We start from the raw sequence: 22,015 nt of genomic DNA on the forward strand, positions 1-22,015 counted from the left end.
AGCCTACGAAATATTTTCCATTAAATTTCCGAATTCGGCTTTAATTCCGAATATTCATTAATTATATATAATCGATCGATAGAGGAATAATTTTTCATTAAATCTGAAATTTAATTATTAATTTCACTAATTCTGGTGTTTCATTGATCTATTTTTCCATTAAATATGAATTTCCAGCAGTTTTGGAATTGTTTATTAATTTTAAATTGTGATCAATCGTTTCATTTGTTTTAACTTTTCACAAGTTCCAAATTTCATGCATTATGGGATTAATATCGGGAATTAATTTCGGAATATTAATTCATTCCAATTTCTGTTAATTCTATAATATAATAATCTTCAATTAAGTTTATTGTGTGATTCATTCTAAATTTTGAATTTTCTTAAATTTTATATTTTCATTAATTTTCGTAAGCCCTGAATTTTCATTAAAATTTTTATCCCTCCTAAATTTATCTCAATTTTTATCCATTTTCAATTTTGATTAATTAATGTAAAGTTTTCATTAATTTATGTACCTTTAGTTTTTTTAAGGAATAATTCATCAGAAACATCTTAATTTTCAATAGTTTAATTATTCTCTAATTTTAAATTGTCATCAATCCTAATTTTTTATTTCTTTGTGTTCACGTTTTTATATACGGTATTTTAATGCATATATTTTCAGCGCATACTCGTATTTTATTTTTAATTAATGTTATGTCTTCATTAATGTCAACTTTAATGACCAATAATCAGGATCCGGAGCCTCCCAAATGACAAGGTTCCAGTCCCCGAAATCGTTTCCTTTCGAAAACGCTCCTGCACTGGGACGCGTTCCAATATGCGCATCCTCTCGCTACGCGTAGGGCGTGTTGACGTCATCGCACTCGGGTCCCGCCCACTCGCGAACGCTGCACGCGACTCAATTTGCGCTTAGCCTTAAAGCCGGTTTTTTTTCCCTAGGAGCAAGTTTTCTGTGCCGTGTGCAACGTGAATCGCCCAGCGCAACACGCCGTCCACTCACCAATAAGAAAAGAAGTATGACGGTTCTCCTACACAGCGCAATACGTCTCACGACAGCGCTTTACGTCGGGCGTGATTAGCCGACTGCTTCTGGAGGAGTCAAATGCGTCGTGCTCAGCGCATTGCAGAAGACAGAGTAGCTGACGCCAAGGCCATATACTACAATATAGCCGCCCTGATCTGATGCGCCACGCTAGGAAAACACAAACGCGTAGCGTGATTATGTAACACGTTTCTGCCTGCGCGAAATGGTCTAATTCAGTTCACGCAGCGCAGTGAACCTTTTCTTAGGAAAACCCGGCTTAACTTTCACCAACGCAATTTGACATACAGTGGAGGATTAAAGTTGGCCGAGGCTCCGGGTTCAAAAGAGAATATTGCCGCCCCCCCCCCCTTCCTTAAATTAGAAAAAAGTATGAAGTTTTGGATTGTTGGGGGGGCCCCCTAGAAGTCGGGGCCTCGGGCGAGCACCCGGTGCGCCAGCCGTTAATTCCGCCTCTGCTGACATAGCTCCCCTATTCAGGTGTGAAAAGTGTTAAATGGCGACAAATCAGAGCGGTGGACCATCAGGGAGGGAAAATAAAATCATTCTACCAGGAAATCTCTTCGCAAGTATTTATATGACTCCGGAATCAGAATCTGAGAGTGCGCACTGAGAGAGAGAGAGAGAGAGAAAATCTCGTTTGCTTCAAATTTAATCAGAAGATATTATTGAAAGAGCTCACATTTTTTTAAAGAAATTAAATATCAATCAGAAGGAAATTTATAGATTGATTTATTAGTAAACATATAAATGTGTGCCTCTAACTTTTAGTTACAGTGGATCCTGCTTATAACGTTTTTCCAAAAACTGCCTTAAAAAACGTTGTAAGCATGAAAACACTTTAAACGGGAAATCTTAATGAGAATTACTTAGAGTTGGGACCACGAAAATAAATCGCCGTACTAAGTGGAAAAACATTCTAAATGGGAACGTTATAAACGGGATCAACTGTATATTTGGTTTAGATTTATTATATGTGCTACATTCCATGTGTTAAATTCTCAGTGTTAATGGGATTCTTTGCAAGATTGGTTTTCCCACCAATAGACAATGAAAGTAAATGAACCTTTGGATAGAATGTGTTTTTACAAATGAATCATTTATTTGATTCACAGAGATACCTGCTCCTATCCAGAACATGGCCCGCCGCTCTGTCTCAACGACGAGATATAAGCAGGTGATCAAAGACCTAGGGCATGCTGGAAAAAATTCGTAGAGATACCAGTGAATTCTGGGGCCGCTACGGTGGTCGAGTGGTCATAATGACGGACTCGCATCGCGAGGATCCGGGTTCGAACCCCGCCGTCACCGCAGTGGTGGTCGGCTGAAGTTGGTTTCCTGTGGTTCCCAACTTCGAGGCGCAAATGTAAGCCGATCTCCCCAATAAAAAGTCTCGCCACAGAGAGCAACACGCCTTCAACGAAACAATTATTCAATCATTACACTTCACTCATAGTTAGAAAAACTGGTTGCAGATGGCAGCAATACACATAACAAGCGTTACACAGAAGCAAACTTCACGTCAGGTTTCACTACACGTATACGCACATTCCCGCATGTACCAATTCGTTAGAGGTTCCGCAGAGGAATATGGACGAGGTGCATGTGTGGTTTGGTAGTGATTCTGGGGGGGGGGGGGATACTTTTTTTTCCAAGATAATTTTTTTGCGAGAGGGACCCACTTTCACTCAAAAGGAACCCAGGTAAATTAGGGTACAGCAGCATCTCTGAGATGACCAATCATTGATTTGAAAAGCGTGTTATGGATAGTGTTCATAGAGGTCGTAAGCTGAGGGTTGTGGCTATTTGAGCCGCCCCCCCCCCCCAGCCAATTAATGAATATACAATGTAACGCCACCACGGGCTCTGCTAGTTATATTACAGATAATTTTAATGCTGTCGAAAAGGCTGCGCCAACGAAGTGGAAACTAAAATGCCCTTTTTACACTGCCTTTCCGATTTGAAAGAATACGTTGTAACCAACTAGTCAGTTTTCGTATTCCAAATCACAAATATTCCAACTCCTGACGTCATTGCTGCAAGTTTATGGTAAAATCCCTCAGTTGGAAAAGTTAGGGAAAACTTTTCATAACTGAGAAACACACTAGTGTTGTTTTATCGATGACCTTAGGAATGCATACGACACGACAAATCAAGTTATTCTCTAGTTTTCTTTTAACTTCACTCTGTGTACAAAATTTCAAAGCATTCTACTTTCGCGTTATCGGTAGACCTTGTCGATAGGAAACAGCATTTTTCTTCTCGATGAGCAAATGATTCATATATTACTTTATTTTTATTTTTTTAAATTAATGAATGATCACGATGAACTGTCATAAAATGATGAGAAGATAAAAGAAAATAAACATTAAATTAAAAACGAAAGATTTCGAAAGTAATGAAACTCCATTCCACCCAGTAATTCTACCACTGACTTTCTTTATCAAAGTTTCTTTATAACCTTGCTCGTTCCCGGATTAAGGGACGGACAACGGTACGGCACACAAATTTGCATTTTTAGGATACGCTAGCCAATGACCTGACAACGTAGTAGTAGTGGTAGTTTGGGCGTTGCTGTTGCTTCTTTGGCCGTTCATCAGACCGTTAACCGACGGCACGTCGTTGAAGAATTGTTGTCTGACTGCGGGAAAAAATGAAAAATTCCTAGATATGATTTATTCCGGCCGTCATCACAAATCCGCCAATTCTGCATCTCTTTTGAAATTCCAGTGACATGAAGTGTACGACTAGTCACACCTTGTCGCCCTCTCACATTTATTATCAATAATGAAAAAAAGATAATAAATAAAATAGAATATTGTTTTTTGTGAAAAATACAAACATGCCGCAAGTCTTCCATGACATCGTGGGTGTGTATAGGGGTTTTTTTTTTTTGTTTCATTGAAACACGTACGAATAAAGGGATCCAAATGAAAAAACACAAAAAAAAAACAAAAACCACTAATGTAACAATTCTAAAGAGTTTATATGCTGTACATGTACAGGCTTATCGAAATTGAAACACCCAAACTCAGGTGACGCTGTCTTAACGGATGGGCCTCAAGAGAAAGGGCCCTCACAAAAATAAGAACCGATGGAAATTTCCCAGAATTCGTCAGGTAGGGCCTTAGGAAAATCACTTGACCCGGGATGATATTTTTAAGACAGCCGTAATCTCAGGGAATTGTGGAGGGCGTTCTACTGGTCTAAATGACACCATTGACTAAACCGTCCTACGACGTTGACCGGACACTGAGACCATTAATTGCTAAAAGCCTGACAAAATGTGGATCAAATTACCTTTAGCGTCCTTAAGGCCAAACATTCTCGCAGGGTTGTCGAGTCCTATAATACGCCATGAAATGGGATGACCAATATATTCGTTCTGCGGTTTGTAACACTGCGCCAGATGAGCCAGCCTATTACTAGTCCCTTATTACCTGTTGTCGGTACATGAAAGAGATTCGTCAGAAGCCACCATAGTCACGTGCAGTATGGACTGTGGAACTGGGGGGGGGGGGGGCAACTACACCGGGCGGAAAAATTTAGGGATGGCAGTTTTAGGTGGGAACAAAGAACACTTATAGAGTTATCGAATTTTAAAACTGTGGGGGGGGCGACAAAATAATGTTCAGCTCGACAGGTTGAATCATGTTTGTCTGGGTGACAAAAATCCTAATTACGGGCCTGGGAACGGAGGAGAGACATATGTATCCCATTGATATTTTTCAGTGAGACACACATGCTCTATTGGTATTTTTTAGCAGAACAAATATGTCATAGTGGTATTGCAATAATGATTAAAATGCAATGATCAAAACTAACATTATTGTAACCACACGTTAGAAAAAGGGGATGGGGGAAAAAGTAGAAGAGAAAAGGAAGGGGGAAAAACAAATGAAAGCGTAAAACAGTATAATAAGAAGATAAAAAGTAGCTACAAAGTAGATTTCTCTTTTCACCCTCACCCCTATCTGTTCTCTTTCACTCTTGCACGTATATAGTAGAACGATATATCATATGTGGAAAAAAAATCACTATCAGAGTATAGAAAAAACGAAGAGGGGGAAAAGACATATCAGGTTACAAAAAAGCTTCGCGATGATGAGGGGAGAGAGGAAAGAGAACAGGGAGGGCTTGTTTGAATTTATTCCAGTGGCAGCAATATTACGTCCTTGATCGTAAAGTGGCTAATTGAACGTAGCAAACGATAAAAAGCAAAAGCCGTACGACTTCCTCTGATGAGTTACGCGAACCCACCTTTTTTGAAACAATGATGTGAGCAGCAAGCTTGCATCAGTTGAGCTTTTCCATTTTCGATGAAATTATATCATGTTGATGGCTTTGAGTTTCTCCTTGACATGGTACCGCCACCACCACCACTCAGTTGGCAGTCTAACCGGCCAGACACATTTTCCCCATCGATGTCGTAATTCCGTTGTATTCTTTCAAATCATCGATGATGATTATTTAAAAACAAAAGAGAAAGTCATTCCACAGATTAAAAGCGCTTTCATTTTCCAGAAGGAACAAAAATAATTTCTCTCTCACACATTTATAAACCGGTTCATGTTTCAAATATGAAAAGGTGACTTTTTTTTTTTCTTTCCATTTCTATGTTTCGATTATTATTTTTTCTTCCATTATGAATAACTTGAAATAACGAACCATTGAATTCGTAGTCATGATGATATTTCCTCGTACGTGAAGGTTATCACTATCGTTGTTATTATTGTTACACCACACCTGTTTTGTTATTTCCCTAGAGAAATGCACACTTGGTTTCTTTTTTCTATCTTCACGGGGCATGTATGTGACATCACGTTTTGTTTCACGTCCTGAATCTTTCGGATGATTTTCTAAAGTTCCGTCAAGGATGTTGAAACGAAACAGCTTGAGAATAAGAATATCGATTTTTAAGTTGATTTTCTTCTTCTTCAATTCTCTTCAAACAGTTTCTTTTTCGAAGGCGATAAAGGGGTAATCTGCTTGTGACTGAGCAGCTACACGGTCATGTGGGTATCATAGCAGCATCTCCTAGAGATAGAAGGCCACCGCACGGGTTACCCGGTCCATCTGTGACGTCACGGGAGTAGTCCGACAAGGCTACCTAATAAGTTTGTCACATTCTGAACCGGGTGAGGTAGCCCAGGTCGATAAGATACTCGCCTAAAGTACCAAAGGATGTTTAGAGATGTCGCGAGTTCGATACCCGGTTCGTCCTTGTCAGAAAACTTTCCTGACACAGAGGTGCAACAGAAACGGCAACGTGGCCGCAGACGAAATTGCTGCCGCAGGGAGTCCCCATCGAGGGGTTAGCGCACCAACCTCTCGATGAGTATAAAAAACAAGCCTGCCGTTCGGAATCGGCAATAAATTGTAGGTCCCGGTCTAATCAGCCCTCGCGTGCAGAAAATGACCGTGGTGCGACAAAAATGATCAAACATTTTGAACCACAGCATCCTATTTCAGTTATTATTTTGGCGTATAATCTCCCGAGTTGGCTCACAAATATCGCACGGTGATTGGATGTGGGGCATAGAAATCGCCATCTCTGTGACCGGTCGTTTCTTTTCCCTCACAACGATGATACTAGAGATCTGGACACACATATCCGCACCGTGCCCGACATGTGTGTCGGCTGAATGTAGGACATCACTCGGTAAATAAATTGCACAATGCTAAGCAATACAGCATAGGCGGAGATAGACTTGGAAGTCTGGGGGGGAGGGGCACGATGATGTGAATTCATATATGCATTAGATCAGTCGACTCCACCTTTGACGCTGGAGGGGGGGGTGGTGCCCCCATATCGCCGCCCATGCAATGCAGCCGTTCACATATCTCAGCACCGTCCTTTGTCGCCTGACGTCAATAAAAACGTTTTTTGGAAGTCATAAAATGTCTCAAACATGACGTGATAAAATGGTCATTATGTCCAGTTTTGAAAAGTCAGAAATGACTATTTGCAAAAATAGTTCGACTTTCGGAAGATAAATGGTGCTATTCGAAGAGACGGAATGGACAGAATACGTTAGGTCAGTGGTTCTCAACCTTTTTTTGTCCATGGCTCCCCTTTCAACCATTTTTCATTCCTATGACTCCCTCTTGCGAACATTAATTATTTTCTACCCCCCCCCCCCCACTCCCGCGGGCCGTTTTTCCATTAGAAGATAGTTATTCAAAATTGTCTGAAGTATATAAATATGTTTGAATTTAATTTGATTAATATTTAATTTATGAAAATAATGAAAGAGCAAAATAAACGTAATAGAATACAGTAAAAAAATTAGAATAAATTATTTTCAATCAATCTAAACTCGGCGCTTGAAGGCGGCACAATGTCATCAAGTTACTGTAAATACAAATACAACACCACAACAGGCAAAACGCCCAACGAGGTGGCTGAGAAAAAGATGCCCATAAAAATATGGATGTCATATATTTAAAAAATACAGCAACCCAATTAAAAATGCAATTAACACAAATTATAAACAATATATATATGCATGATAGAATACTATACAATGCCCATAAAGAATATTATGGTTGTCTTAATCTAAGAATGGATAGCTTCTCGATTTACCCCAACATGTTTGTCGTATTTTTTTTTTAAAACGTGTCAACTGTGTTACAATCTACTACCTCCGATGGTAAGCTATTCCATTTATTAACAACCCTATTAGAGAAAAATTCCCTGCGACAACCTTGCGTTGTCCCTCACCAATCGATATTGTTGTCCCCTTGTAAAAGCAGTCGATTGGCGGTGTACTAAAAGTTCATGGTCCATCTTATCCATCCCATTGAAAATTTTGAATACATCGATCATATCTCCTCGACACCTGTGTTCATCCAATGTAAACATATTCAAAAAATGAAGTCTCTCTTCATAACTCAAGCCCCGTGTGCCAATAAGGACACGCGTAGCTCTTCTCTGCACCCCTTCAACCAAGTGTATGTGCCTCTGTAGGTATGGTCCCCAAAACCTTACAGCATACTCCAGTCCATGACGAACTAAGCCTCGAAAAAGCGGAAGAATGACTAAGAGAACGTGAAGAGACCTTTTTGAAAATAAGACCAAGCATTCTATTAGATTTTTTGACCACCGCTGAACAATGTTCAGAAAACCTAAGCCGCTCGTCAATGAGAATTCCTTCTGGAAATCAAGGTAAACAACATCTACATTTTTGCTCTTACCCAAAGCCTTAGTCACGTGATCATAGAAGCAAAGGAGGTTATTTACACATGACTTCCCCTTCCTGAACCCATGCTGATTATCCGACAATACATTCTATCCTCTCGTCTATCTACTTCACAAACTGCCTTTTGATGATAATTTCCAAAATTTTCGAGATGGAGCTCGTCAAACTCACTGGACGATAATTGGACACCGTTTCTCTACTATCCTTCTTAAATATCGGAACAACATTAGCAAGTTTCCAATCCCTTGGGACGATACCCTCAGCAACACTACTCCTGAATATCTGTGCGACTGGCCCCAACAATTCGTTAGCACATTCCCTGAGGACCCTGGGATTGATATCATCTGATACTGGTGCTTTTCTTGCACATACATTTCTTAGAAGATTTAGGACCTCCACATCTTCTACTTGAATATCGTTGAGGGTTTTATTACCCCATGCAACACCCGTATATCGAATAACATTATCTCCATTAAAAACCGACGCGAAAAAGTCATTGAAAGCACTACACATGCCTACATTGCTCTCTAACCTAGAGCCTCCTATTAGGAGGGGGGCCAACCGTCCCCTTACATCCATTATTGACATATCGAAAAAATGATTTTGGGTCAGAGCCAATGTTATCTGCCAACCTAGATTCAACTTCCTTTTTACTATCCCTTATCAGTCTCTTCAACACTCTTCTTTTATCAGTAAACAATGATAGGTCACGTCGTCCACTTTTATACTCTCTGAATGCTCTTTTCTTTTCAAGATAAAGGTTACGCTCGCTATCCGTGAACCATAGAGGGTGCGATGTACAAATACGCTTTTTTCGAACAAAGGGTATGACGTCGTGCAAAACAGAGCACAGCTTCGTACTAAATTCTTCCCATTGACTTACCACCCCTACTGACTCCAACCGGTCTTTGAAAACTTCCGCTAACCTTCTTCTCAAAACATCAAAGTTAGTTCTTCGAAAACAAGGAACCAGTCTTTTGTTATCGACCTTACCCGAGGAAAAGTTACAGTGAAATCTGACGATACGATGATCACTGGAAGAAAACTCTATCCCTACCGAAACATGTTCAACAAGATCCTCAGAACTAGTAAGAACTAAATCCAAAATAGCAGTACCCCTAGTGGCTTCTGATACATGCTGATACAAAAAATTTTCGAGCACCAACTTAAGAAAATCTCTTTCATACTGATCCCTAGATGAAAGGTTCACCCACTCAATACCTGGGTAATTGAAATCCCCAAGTATGATAACCCTCTTACGCTTACACATGTAGGAAAATTCACCATGGATGAAATTTGCATTATTTCAAATTAGTTTATTTTTGTGTAAATGATTATGGTTTCGTTGAGAAAATGTCAGTTGTAGCCTCCAAAATACGCATTCTTGTAGTGATAAAAATCGCAAAAAGTGGTAGCAAGCAGTTTTATTAATTTTATTCTGTTCATGCGGATAAAAGTAGTAATGAGAGAGTAGCCACCCAAATTAATCACAATTGAAAAGTTCAACGTTTCACATCGTTTTCAACAATAATACATGCATCAAGGATATAGGTTCATGTTGTAGCCCTACTATGAATTTAAAAAAATGAACTAAAATGCGTGTGAAAAATATTTAAATATTTGTTTGAAACATTCATTCCAGAGAAATCATGTGCGCAGTCACAGGGCTGGATTAAGCAAAATAAGCACGGGCTTAAGGCATCAGTACAAAAGGGGCATCACAAAAAGATATCATATGGTATTTTTTTTACTGCGCGATTTTTTTTTCAATATCGATCATCCGGTAGATTCTAAAGCCGGGTTTTCCTAGGAGCAGGTTTCCTGTGCCACGCGCAACGTGATTCACCCAGCGCGACACGCCGTCCACTCACCAGTAAGAAAAGCAGCATGACTGTTTTCCCACAGAGCGCAATACGCCTGACGACAGCGCTTTACGTCCTGCGTGATTGGCCGACTGCTTCTGGAGGAGTCAAATGCGTCGTGCGCCGCGGTTTTGCCGATATTCTCTTCACTCTTCTGTGTTTTCTTTCCCTTCCCTTCAAACTGGAGCATGCAGACTACAGAGTAGCTGATGCCAAAGCCATATACTTTATATAGCCGCCCTGACGCGTCTCGCTAGGAAAACACAAACGCGTGGCGTGATTGTGTAACACGTTTCTGTCGGCGCGAAATAGTCTAATTCGGTTCACGCTGCGCAACAAACCTATTATTAGGAAAACCCGGCTTGAAATTTTAAGAACACTTGATTGTAATAGTTGAAGATCATTATCACAAGGATGGCACAAAAGATGAGGAACTAATAATATGGCAAACTAGACCACATTATTTTGCTGAGTTTTTTGATTAGCTTTTCACAATTTTCATAAAGTACGCCCAGGGCTGTCTCATAACATTATCACACGCCCGCATACAAAGCGATTTTTCTGAGAGAGGCACTACTACCTAGCTAAAAATTCCTACCTACCTATTTGCATATTTACTCTTGAAAATCGGAACCAGATCTAATTGTCACTTGGTTGCCAGAAGTGCTCAGGTGGGCCCATGCGGTAAACCAAGTTCTACAGAATAAGGACATGAGATTTTTGTGGGTTATTAGTGGATCAACTGTGTAGTTTGACTCCGCAAAGTAAAAGAAATGCTACTAGGTGTAAATTACGAACTTGAGAATGTATCTAAAAATAAAAAATACCCAATACATATAACGGTGAATCGTCAGAAATAATATACCTACTGGCAGGGCCACAACTGGATACTTAGTTAGCCGGGGCAACCACTCATTTAGGCACCCCCCCCCCCCCCCGTAATGCTGAAGGATAGGTTAAATGGTTAAATCTGCTCCCCCCAACTACCTGCGGCCCTGCCTATTGGTAATATTATGGCCATTCTAAGATTCAAAGGTTTCTCCTTGGAGTGTTGTTACAGCCTTTATCTCATCAACCGTTCGTCTTAGTGGTATAGTTATAATTTTAAAAATTCTAAAAATGTGACCAGAAATTACCCTGTACGAGTTTTGAGGATGAAAATACAGTGTACACAAAATAAAAAATGAAATTTTTATACGATCCCTCCCTCCCCCCGTCCTCTAACTTCCAATTAGACAGTTGTTGCTCTTTCTCTTCTGAGCCCAACAAGCAAATTACATGTTTTTAACTCCATTATTTCCTGAGATATTTAAATTCAAAAATCGGAGACCAGTCCAGGCTTAGGAGAATTTCACGGCCCAATGGAAAAAAAAAAAAAAAAAAATTGCGGCCCTCTCTAAAATCTAAAATTTTTTATGTAGTTGCTTCCCGACTTACCAACTTTTCGAGTTACGAACATAAATCTTGAAATTTTGTTTTCACGAAAAGAACGAATTCTATCACACTCATTTTTTTTTCATTATTTCAGGAACGCGTTGATGGTCTGGATCGTAACCAAACACGATCCATTGAGAGGGAGAATGGCATTTAAATTAATTTTACAAAATTCATAGATTATTAATAATAATTGGCGCGTGGTCCACCTGCTGACACTTCATCGCGGCTCGAATCATACTGAACAGTCATAAATTTTGTTCATGCTTTTAAAGCGCTTCATCATCTCTTTATCAAATATACGTTGCAATTCGATAACTTTGATCATTTTTCGAATTTTTTATTGATGTTTTTGTTTAATTAATGTAAATTAATAGAAGTAAAGGAATGAGGTACTAGAATTCCATGACCCCCACAAGAGTGGGGCTGACAGGCAGGGTCGTCATAATAGCATCATAGGCCAAAGGAATTTTTGGGGGCCCTACCTGAAAAATTATCGAAAAATTCGTAAATTGAATCTGGTAACCCTATCTGAAGACCACATAATCCGTATTTTCACTTATTTGTTCGATCATCCATATTGCCCGAATGTTTCTGTGGAAAGAAATAATTATTTTTTCTACATAAAATCGATTATTGCAAAATGTACGAATTTTGTTACCGAAATTTTCGTCTCATAAAAATATTTTATGCCAAAAAATAACAAAGAGAACTCTCTATCTCTCTCTTTCATCACCGCATGAGTTGCCTGAAATTTCGAGATTAAATGACAGCACCAACAGTATATAAATCAAGCCTCCGGAGAGAGTATGACGTCAGCGGTCTCCGCCTTGGCAGTGCTAAGAACTGTGTCCCCCAGCATCTTTTGTTGGAACATCACGTGACTCGGCGAAAACAAACACGAACCCCCCCCCCCCCGTTATTTTCTTATGGCATAAATAGGAGTTTAAAACAATAAATGAAATCTCAAAAATTAAAAAATGAACATCTCAAATAACAAATATCTTCACAACATCCAGTCTTCTGTAAATCTTGTATTAACAAGTGGAGAGCGACATTCATGTCATATCAAATAAATGAAAAAATAAATTCAGCATGGACGAGATAATTCCAAAATTAATGAAAGTTATAATTTCAGCATTAAAGGAAGATAATGTCAGCATTAAAGAAAGATAATTTCACCATTAATGGAAGAAAATATTCTACAATTAATGTAAGAGATAATAATAAAATTAATGAAACATAATTCCGAAATTAATGAAAGAATTAATGAAAGAGATAATAATAAAATTAATGAAGGATAATTCCAGAATGAAGGAAAGAGATAATTCCAAAATTAATGAAAAAGAGATAATTCCAGAATTAATGAATTAATGAGATATAATTTCAGAATCAATGACAGAAATAATTCCAGCATTAATAAAAGAAATAATTTCAGCATTAATGAAAGAAACAAATGCAGAATTGATGAAAACAATTATTTCAGAAGTAATAAAAGAAATAATAATTAATAAAGGAAATAATAATTAATAAAGGAAATAATAATTAATAAAGGAAATAAATCCAGAATTAATGAAAGAATATTCAAAAAATAATGGAGGAAAATTCCATAATTGATGAAGGAAAATTCAAGAAATTATGAATGAAATGATTCCAGTATTAATGAAATAAATAACTTAATCTTTTTTCACCTTTATATGAGTTCTTTATCCTTTTTTTAAATCTTTAAAACCCAATATTTAGAGACCGAACTACACATTTCTATGGAAAAAATCGCCAGGCGGGAAGTTTGTTTTGACCGGGTCACGTAATTTCCTTGCATTTGATGTCGCTGCAGTCGCGGTGGCTGGATGCTCCCTCCAGTAATAAGTCCGACCAGTAATGTCGTCTGCTTCTCTCCAGGATACTTGTTTTGGGCGTCTCCTTGTGTCCTGAATAAATTACTGAACTGGCAGTTCGAACTTTCAGTTCTGTTTGTGGGCTTAACTCGTAGGGAACCGACTTCTTCTCTGTCGTCTGCTCATTAAGAGGCTCTTTGTTTTCGACGCCTCCTTACGCTCAAATAAAATAACCGAACGTATAGTTTAAATTTCCAGTTCAGTTTACGAGCTTTGTTTATGAGGAACTGAGCGGAATAAAAATATTTTTTTCACTTTGAACTTCATCATCACCAAATGAGTCACTTTTAAATTTGGCATTAGATGGCAGCACATTACTATAAAGTAGAGTGTGGAAAAATTCACTTTTTACGATCTTACCTGTCGTCTGCTTGTGTGGAGGTCCTTTGTTTTGGATGTCTCTTTGGGTCTTGAAACAATTACTGAACTGGAAGTTTGATCTTTCAGGTCAGTTTATAAGCTTTGTTTATAAGGAGCGTAGCTGAATGAAGAATTTAGTTTTTTATAGCTGAGCTTTTCGTCATCGCCACATAGGGTACTTCTAATTTTGAAAGTAGGTAGCAGCACCAACAATATTTTTAAAAATGAATTTCTTAAAGTATTCTAGAGTATTAAATTCATTTTAATTCCCTTAAAATTGTTAGTGCCATTGTGAATTCGCTGCAAATGCTACAAGGCAAAAAAAAAAAACTGCTTTGGCGGACTGCGTAACATTTCTAGTCACCCGGTATATACGGATTTTGCCATTGCGTAACGCAGTGACAAAACTGTGCATGTGAACATAATAATGATTGATTATCAGGATTTTAAGTCCATCGGAAAATATAAATAAGGGGCCATTCAAGTATTATGTAAGCAGATTTTCGGCCATTTTTGACCCCCCCCCCCTTGTAAGCAAAACACTGATCCCCCTTTCTCCCCCCCCCCCCCTTCCCCGTCATCAAAAGTGTCAGCAAATCCGAAACCCCCTCTTATCAGTTTGTTGACTTGAATTTCGATACGGTGAAAATCTGATATTTCGTTGGATGACAAGTTACCTTCAAGTGGCTTTTTGGTTCATAATGTGGCCGCTCTCTAGAGGGCGAACGAAGCAACCAGCAAGTTGGCTTAAACACAACACAATATTTCACATAATAGTCTGTACTATATTTAATATACAAGGCGCATAGGTAACGGGGAATATGGCATTTTACTGGTGAACCATTGGTCCTAGAGGCATACTTCCAATTGGAAAAAGTACCCAAATAATGTGTAGTACTCAGATATTTGATTCATGTTGCCAGGGGATATATAGTTATTAAAATAAAAATGTTAACTTTTTATGTGGACACCCTGTACCCCAAAACCCAATTGGAAAGTTGTTTCCCGGTCTCCAACAAAAAAATTGATCGTTTCTAAGTGCAATATTCACTGAGATATTCGAAGAAGGTTGGGAAAAAAACATCATTAAATGAGGGGAAACCATTTCACCCACATTTAATGCTGTTTTTTTCCCCGAAATTTCCTCAATTTTTCGAATTCGCATATCTCGGTGAATATTGCTCTTAGAAACGTGAAATTATTTTAGTTGTCATCGGAAAAGACAGAGCAACAACTTCTTAATTGGGTTCTTTGGCACACGGGGATGGTATAAAAAGTTTTTTTTTTTAATTTTATAACTATACCTTACAACATGAATGACATATCTGAGTTGGACACGTGATTTGGATACTTTTCCTAGTTGGGTATGTCTTTAAGACTAACGACCCGCCAGTAAAGTGCCATACGCCCTGTTACCCATTCAGTCTGCATACGCACGTAAAAAAATAGTTTGAGACGAAATACAGTCGACTCTCGTTTTAACGAATACCGTTATAACGGGAAAAAATATCGTTTTAACGAAAACTTTTCTAATGCCCCTGATAAGTTTACATAGAAACAATATAAAAATCTTAAATTCTTTTGTAACGAAATTTCTTTATTACTCCGGTCTCTTGGAGTTCATTATAATGGGGTTTGACTATATTCCCACCAAAACAAATCTGATATTTTTCCACTAAAGTAATTGAACTTTTGCAATTTGATCTGAAAACAGTCCTTTTTATAGTGATTATGTCATCTTACTTTTATAAATTTAAGAAGGAAACAAAAGAAGGGTGGGGAGAAAAAAAGAGAAATGGCCAAGAGGAGCTCTGTTGTGCGTAAATGCCATGAAATTCCACTTGTGCGCAAGGGGATTCGGGCCTCACTCTCAGTTTTATGACAAAATTTCACATTTATGAGACGTTTGACTACGGTCACGATTAATCTCTATATATAGGCTGACCATATTTCCTCGAGAGAAATACGGGACATCGGGATTCCAAATACGGGACATCGCCAATTATCGCCAAAAACGACGCCAAAACCAAACAAAGTTGCCAAATATTGTTGAAATTACGGAAAAATCACAATGGCGGGAAATGATGCATTACTGCGAATTGCAGTGGATTAAAATGTATTCCACGAAAAAAAAACGTTTACCAAGGCAAATGTGGGAGATTAATATCCCATATATAGTTGTAACTATCATAAAATAATTTGAGTTGAAAAATAATTTCAATCTTCGACTTCAATAAAGAATAAAAATTCAAGAAAACCGGGACACTTTTGCCAAAAAGTCGGGACGGCCAAAAAAAGAGAAAATACCGGGACTGTCCCGGGAAATACGGGACGTATGGTCACCCTATCTATATATAGCTTTCAATATTAAAATATTTCATTTATACGAAGCACAATTTAAATTATTTGACACTTTCATTTTGACTCGAACTCCATATCTTTGGCATTTAGACATCATTTCCAACTATCAAATCCACGAGATTTTTGCAGATTGTGAAAAATGCGTCGCTGAATTGGTTTTGCATGCGTATTATCAACACTAAAAACCACAAATTTTAGGTTGACAGATGCAAAGTGACGCATTGAGAGGGTTACGGACATTTCAAAGTGAAGACTTACGTGAGAATTTATTACACGTTTCTGAAAAATCAGCAGATGCCCTGACTCTCAAATAAACGGATTTAAATTGCTTTAAATGTGGTCATACGCCATTTTAGAATTTTCTTTTCTAATGTCCACAACATTGTTCTTGCAGGATAGGAAAATTGCATTGAAATTATTTGGGATGTTGCAGGCCAGCAGCAGGCTTACGTAGTAGGGCAGTTAATAGGAAGCATTACAGTATAGATTAAAAAAAAACTTTAAAGATGTGGTGTCAATCTTAGTCCTACTAAGTCCCAATACATTATCTGCTTGGATTGCATATAGACAGTGCCGTCTTAAGGCATGGGCCCACCCGGGCACGGCCCGGGGGCCTCAAGAGAAGAGGGGCCTCACAAAAATGAGATCTTGTTGAAAATTTCGAGAATTTGCCTACTAGGGCCTCACAGAAATCACTTGCCCTGGGGACCCATGATGCTCTTAAGACGGCCCTGCATATAGAAACCAATTAGCAAACCAAATGACGTTAAGACCGTCTTAAATATGTTTAAAATCACGTTTTTCCTGTTAAATTGAAAGGAATGGCATAAGAACACTTGCGATTGAGACACAACAGCAAATTTATGCAATTACAGTTTCTTAAGTTATACGGCAATGTAGTTTTAAAAAATGTAATTTCGCGGGTATTTTTCCTCATGTATGATTTGGTCTCTTGGATGGAGTTCGTTATAACTGAATTCGACTTTATTTCTTTTCAGTGGAGGCAATGGGTTGGCACACCCCTCCCCAAAAATTCATAAAAAATACCCCAGAGCAATCATTCCTTATTCGATTTTTATAAATATATTCCCCATCAGACCACTCAGGTTTAGAGGCGTCGCGAGTTCGATACCCGGTTCGTCCTTGTCAGAAAACTTTCCTGACATAGGGGTACAACAAAAAATGACGACTTGACCGCAGCACAAAATTGCTGAGTCCCCCATCGAGGGGTTAGCACACCAACCTCTCGATGAGTATAAGAAACAAGCTTGCCGTTTGGAATCGGAAATAAATTGTAGGTCCCGGGGTCTAATTAGCCCTCGTGTGCAGAAAATGACCGACCGTGGTGCGACAAAAATGATCAATGATCAGACCACTCAGTGCCGGTTGAAGATAGCTTTGTGATAAACTAGATGGCTATCCGTCTGTAATTGCATGAAAACGATGGGGGTTTTTTAAAAGCTTTCATTTTTCACCCATTTACTTCTTGGATTGCATTTACTACCAGCACTCAAAAGAATGTCAATGAATGGTCAAGAAATCTTTGTCTGCTTTCTTTATGGCAGCCCTCTTTGAATGAAAAGTCTTCAAACACACACAATTTTCTGTCTTTACAGTTACTCAGGGCCTACTGTCACCCCCAAGTCGTAAAACCACCGAGATTACATGAACCACTTTCTTTATTTCCTTCCTCATGTTAATGTTACTTGAATAGCGGAAAAATTGCGAAAAATATATTCTATGCATTTTTTGTTTCAAATTAAATTTTTTTTAGTCAGAATGACTAAAGAAATTTAATTCCACAAACTTCTTCATGGCCCCCGTATCAGTAGCCGTGGCTCCCCTTTTGCCAGATTTTCATCCGTGGCCCCCCTGGAATATCCTAGGGCCCCCTGAGGCCATATGGCCCCCGGTTGAGAACCACTGCGTTAGGTTGTGGCGTAATTCGGACTCGAACCCAGACCATTCGAGGATTGTTCCTAAGTATCTCACACCATGCCTCTATCGATCGGGTTACCGTAGCAATACCCATCGATAGGGATACGTAAATTTCGTATTTACGAAATGACCGCGATAAATGCGAAATTGCCAATTTTGACGAATAAAATGCAAAAATTTGAATTTTTACTACTTTTCTGCGAAATCTCGATAATTCAAATTTTATTGTTAATTCTTCCGTGCGTTTCCAAGCTATAATTGACACCTTAAAAGAATACGAAACTAAATACGAAAATAAAGGATCTAGTATCTGACTCCACGCATTATTGTCAATTTAAAGAATCTACATATGAGTACAGTAGAGTCTCACTTATCCAACACCTTCTAGAGCAACCCCACCTTCTAGACTCTAGAGCAACCCTGCTTTAGAAGGTATTGGCTTATCCGACATAAACGGGCCGGCAGAACGTTGGATAATACGTAGGTATTAACCAGTCAAGTGGTTACGACGGCAATTGCCGTCGCTGCCGTTGGTGGTGCCTACGACTGCATTTGCCGACGCACAGACTTTTCGGTCTTTTTCACATAGACATCACGCAATAATTTGTCATACATGTGCTGCCATCTGTACAGCCATCCTTCTACTTTATTATCTCATCACTAGATGGAGTTGAACAATTATATTTCAAGGTCTGAGATTATTATTACTATTATCTTTGTCATGTTTTGCAAAGCTACATCCCATCGGGTTTTTTTTTTTCGATTTCCGATTCCCTTGCGAAGATGCATCTGTTTTATTACTCATATCTTTTAGCAAAGGTTCAACTACTATGATTCCACTTAAATTCATCAACAGCATTTCTTTTAGTCACAGGATATTATGAACCCCCCCCCCCTTTTGGGATGTCATATTACGTCTCGACACATTCGAGCTATAAAAAAAACTTGCTATAAAAAATATTTTAATGTTTCAAACTTCCAAGAAAAGGGAAAAAGCGCGCATCTTCAAAAAAAAAAATTGGCACTGCGGGTAACGCTCGGAGAAATTAATTGGACAGTTGACTGGTTTTGAGGAAAAGCCTATTAAACGTCAAACTATGTTATAATTTTGCACATTACGAACCTACCCAAGTAGTCGCCTGACGTCAAATATGACGTGAAAATTTGGTCATTTTCTCTGAATGACGTCAGTCAAAAAAAAAAAATCACGTCATTTCAAAGTCATTTAAAGACCACGAACAGTAAAGGTCAGGAAATAACGTGATTCTTGATGACCTTAATGAAATATCAGGTCATTTCATGACCTTATTAGCCATGAAGGTCATTAAATGACGTGATTTTTTATGGCGTAAATGATTTTGCGTCATAAAATTCACGAATTTCTTTCCAACTGAAAAATTCTGTTGCGGTTGAAAATATCAAAATTATCCAAAATGTTTGTCAATGAACCTTCAGAGGGTGTTTCAAAATTACCCTAGGCGTATTCGTTACTGGTTGTCACAAGATAAATGAAGTACTTTTAATTGCGATTTTGTTTTGAATGGAAATGTAAAATTTTTCAATGAGTAATTGTTCAGATAAATTTATCAACACGTTATATAAATTATTATTGCATCCATAGCATGTTTTTTACGGAAGATCAGAGGATCTGTGAATCTGTCAACAATTGAAAAAGATGCAACGAATTCTTTGACGTGTACGTTGAACTAAAAAAATTAATTTTTTTTTTATCTTTTTTTTTCGATAATTATAAATAACGCAAATAATTATATTTATAATTATATTACTATATTTTTCAAGGATAAAAAAATAAAAGAAAACGATAAAATAACTGCGGTAATAACTTAAACGATAATTGTAATATAACTAATCAATACTTTTAAAGTCTTTATTAAATAACACTTGGTGGTTACCGCTACGATAGCGCGATCGGTAGAGGCATGGCGTGAGATACATAGGGACAATCCTTGAACGAACTCTCGAATACGCCCTGCGCCAGGAAATCATGCTTTTTTTTTCCTCCCGTCTCTTCAAACAACGCCATCTACCTTCTGAAAGTCGAACTATTTGCAAATGGTCATTTTTTTTAACGTTATTTTTGACGTTTGCAAAATGGACATAATGACCATTTTATCACGTCATGTTTGAGACATTTTATGACTTCCAAAAAACGTTTTTATTGACGTCAGGCGACACCTTGGGTAATAATCATGTTTACAGCAAAACAACAGAAAAAATTGAGTGGGAAAATGAACTTACAGTTACAGAATATTTTGAAGTTAAATACACAGTACTTGAAAAAGTTCAGTTCTGTGATGATGATTTAAAAATTTTTTTGATCGTAGTCTGCTTTCCTGACGAGTGCCGTTTCTCCGCTGCCAAATCTCGCCATCTTTGCAGCATCATTATGTCGATTCCTGTAGCTGCTTCTTGTTGTTCAATGCATTTAATTGCAGTTTCTAGAGCCTCAACTCCGTCGTTATGTGAAATTCTGAAAGCTTAACAGTTGGCACTTGATAATTTTTTTTTTGTCGGATAATACGGAAGTTCGGGTAAACGAGACTCTACTATATGTTGGAATTGATGTACGACATGGTATTCTGCTGAAGACACAGCAGCAGAAAAGAGTTAAAATAAATTGACTTTACACATGGCATCCAACCAGTCGTCTTAATGCATGGGTCCGACCGAGCACGGCCTAGAAACTTCAAGTGCAGAGGAGCCTCATGAAATGAGATCTGGTTCAAATTATCGAGAGTAAGCACTTCTAACAAGGTGGGGGAGCCTGAGTAAGCAAATATGCATAAGTAAAAAAATATTTTTTTGCATTAAAAAAAATTTTTTTGATCGTCGGGGGGGGGGGGGGGAAGCACGAGTCCCCTATGCCCCCACCTGTGAACGTCTCTGATTCCACCAATATGGTGATAGGATTCAGAGGGGGATTCATTAATATGTATCAGAAAAAGAGTGGGTCCGACTCAAGTTATGGCCTGACGTCAATAATAACGTTTTTTTGGAAATCATAAAATCTCAAACGTGATGTGATAAAATAGCCATTATGTCCATTTTGGAAACGTCAAAAAAATGACAATTTGCAAATAGTCCGACGTTCGGAAGATAGATGGCGCACTTCATGAGCTATTCGAAGAGACGGAAGGGGGGGGGGTTATGAAAAAGTAGGAAATTGCGGCGCAGCTCGGTTTCGAACACAGGCCGCTCGAGGATCAGCTCCATGTACGCCATGCCACTACCGATCGCGCTCTCTCAGCAGCACCCATCGGGTGTTATTTTATGAAGACTTCACAAGCATTGATTAGTTATACAGTCGCACCCCGTTATAACGAACTCCAAGGGACCGGAGAAATCATTTCGTTATAAAGGAATCCCAAGTTCAAACATTATTCCTGTGTAAACTTATCTGGAGGATATTAGAAAAGGGCTCGTTAAAATAAGAGTTTTGCTATAACGGTATTCGTTAAAACGGGTTTCGACTGTATTACAATTTCCGTTAAGTAATCTCCTGTTAAGTTTAGCCGATTGCAGTTATTTTTCCGTTTTATATTTTATTTATCCTTGAATAATATAATAATTATAAATATAATTATTTGCGTTATTTATAAGTTTATATAACGTGTTGATAAATTTATATGAACAATTACTCATTGAAAAGTTTTACCTTTCCATTCACACAAAATTGCAATTAAAAGTACTTCATTTATCTTGTGACAACCGGTAACGAATAGGCCTAGGGTAATTTTGAAACACCCTCTGAAGGTTCATTAACAAACATTTTGGATTATTTTGATATTTTCATCCGGAACAGAATTTTACAGTTCGAAAGAAATTTGTGATTTTTATGACGCAAAATCATTTATGCCATTTACAATTTAAAAACTGCCGTTTTCTTTTATT

This window comes from Pholcus phalangioides, unplaced genomic scaffold (genome assembly GCF_987345545.1).
Source record: "Pholcus phalangioides strain wild (caught in Gottingen) unplaced genomic scaffold, Ppha-v1.0 ptg000020l_1, whole genome shotgun sequence".
In the NCBI taxonomy this organism is placed as follows: Eukaryota; Metazoa; Arthropoda; class Arachnida; order Araneae; family Pholcidae; genus Pholcus; species Pholcus phalangioides.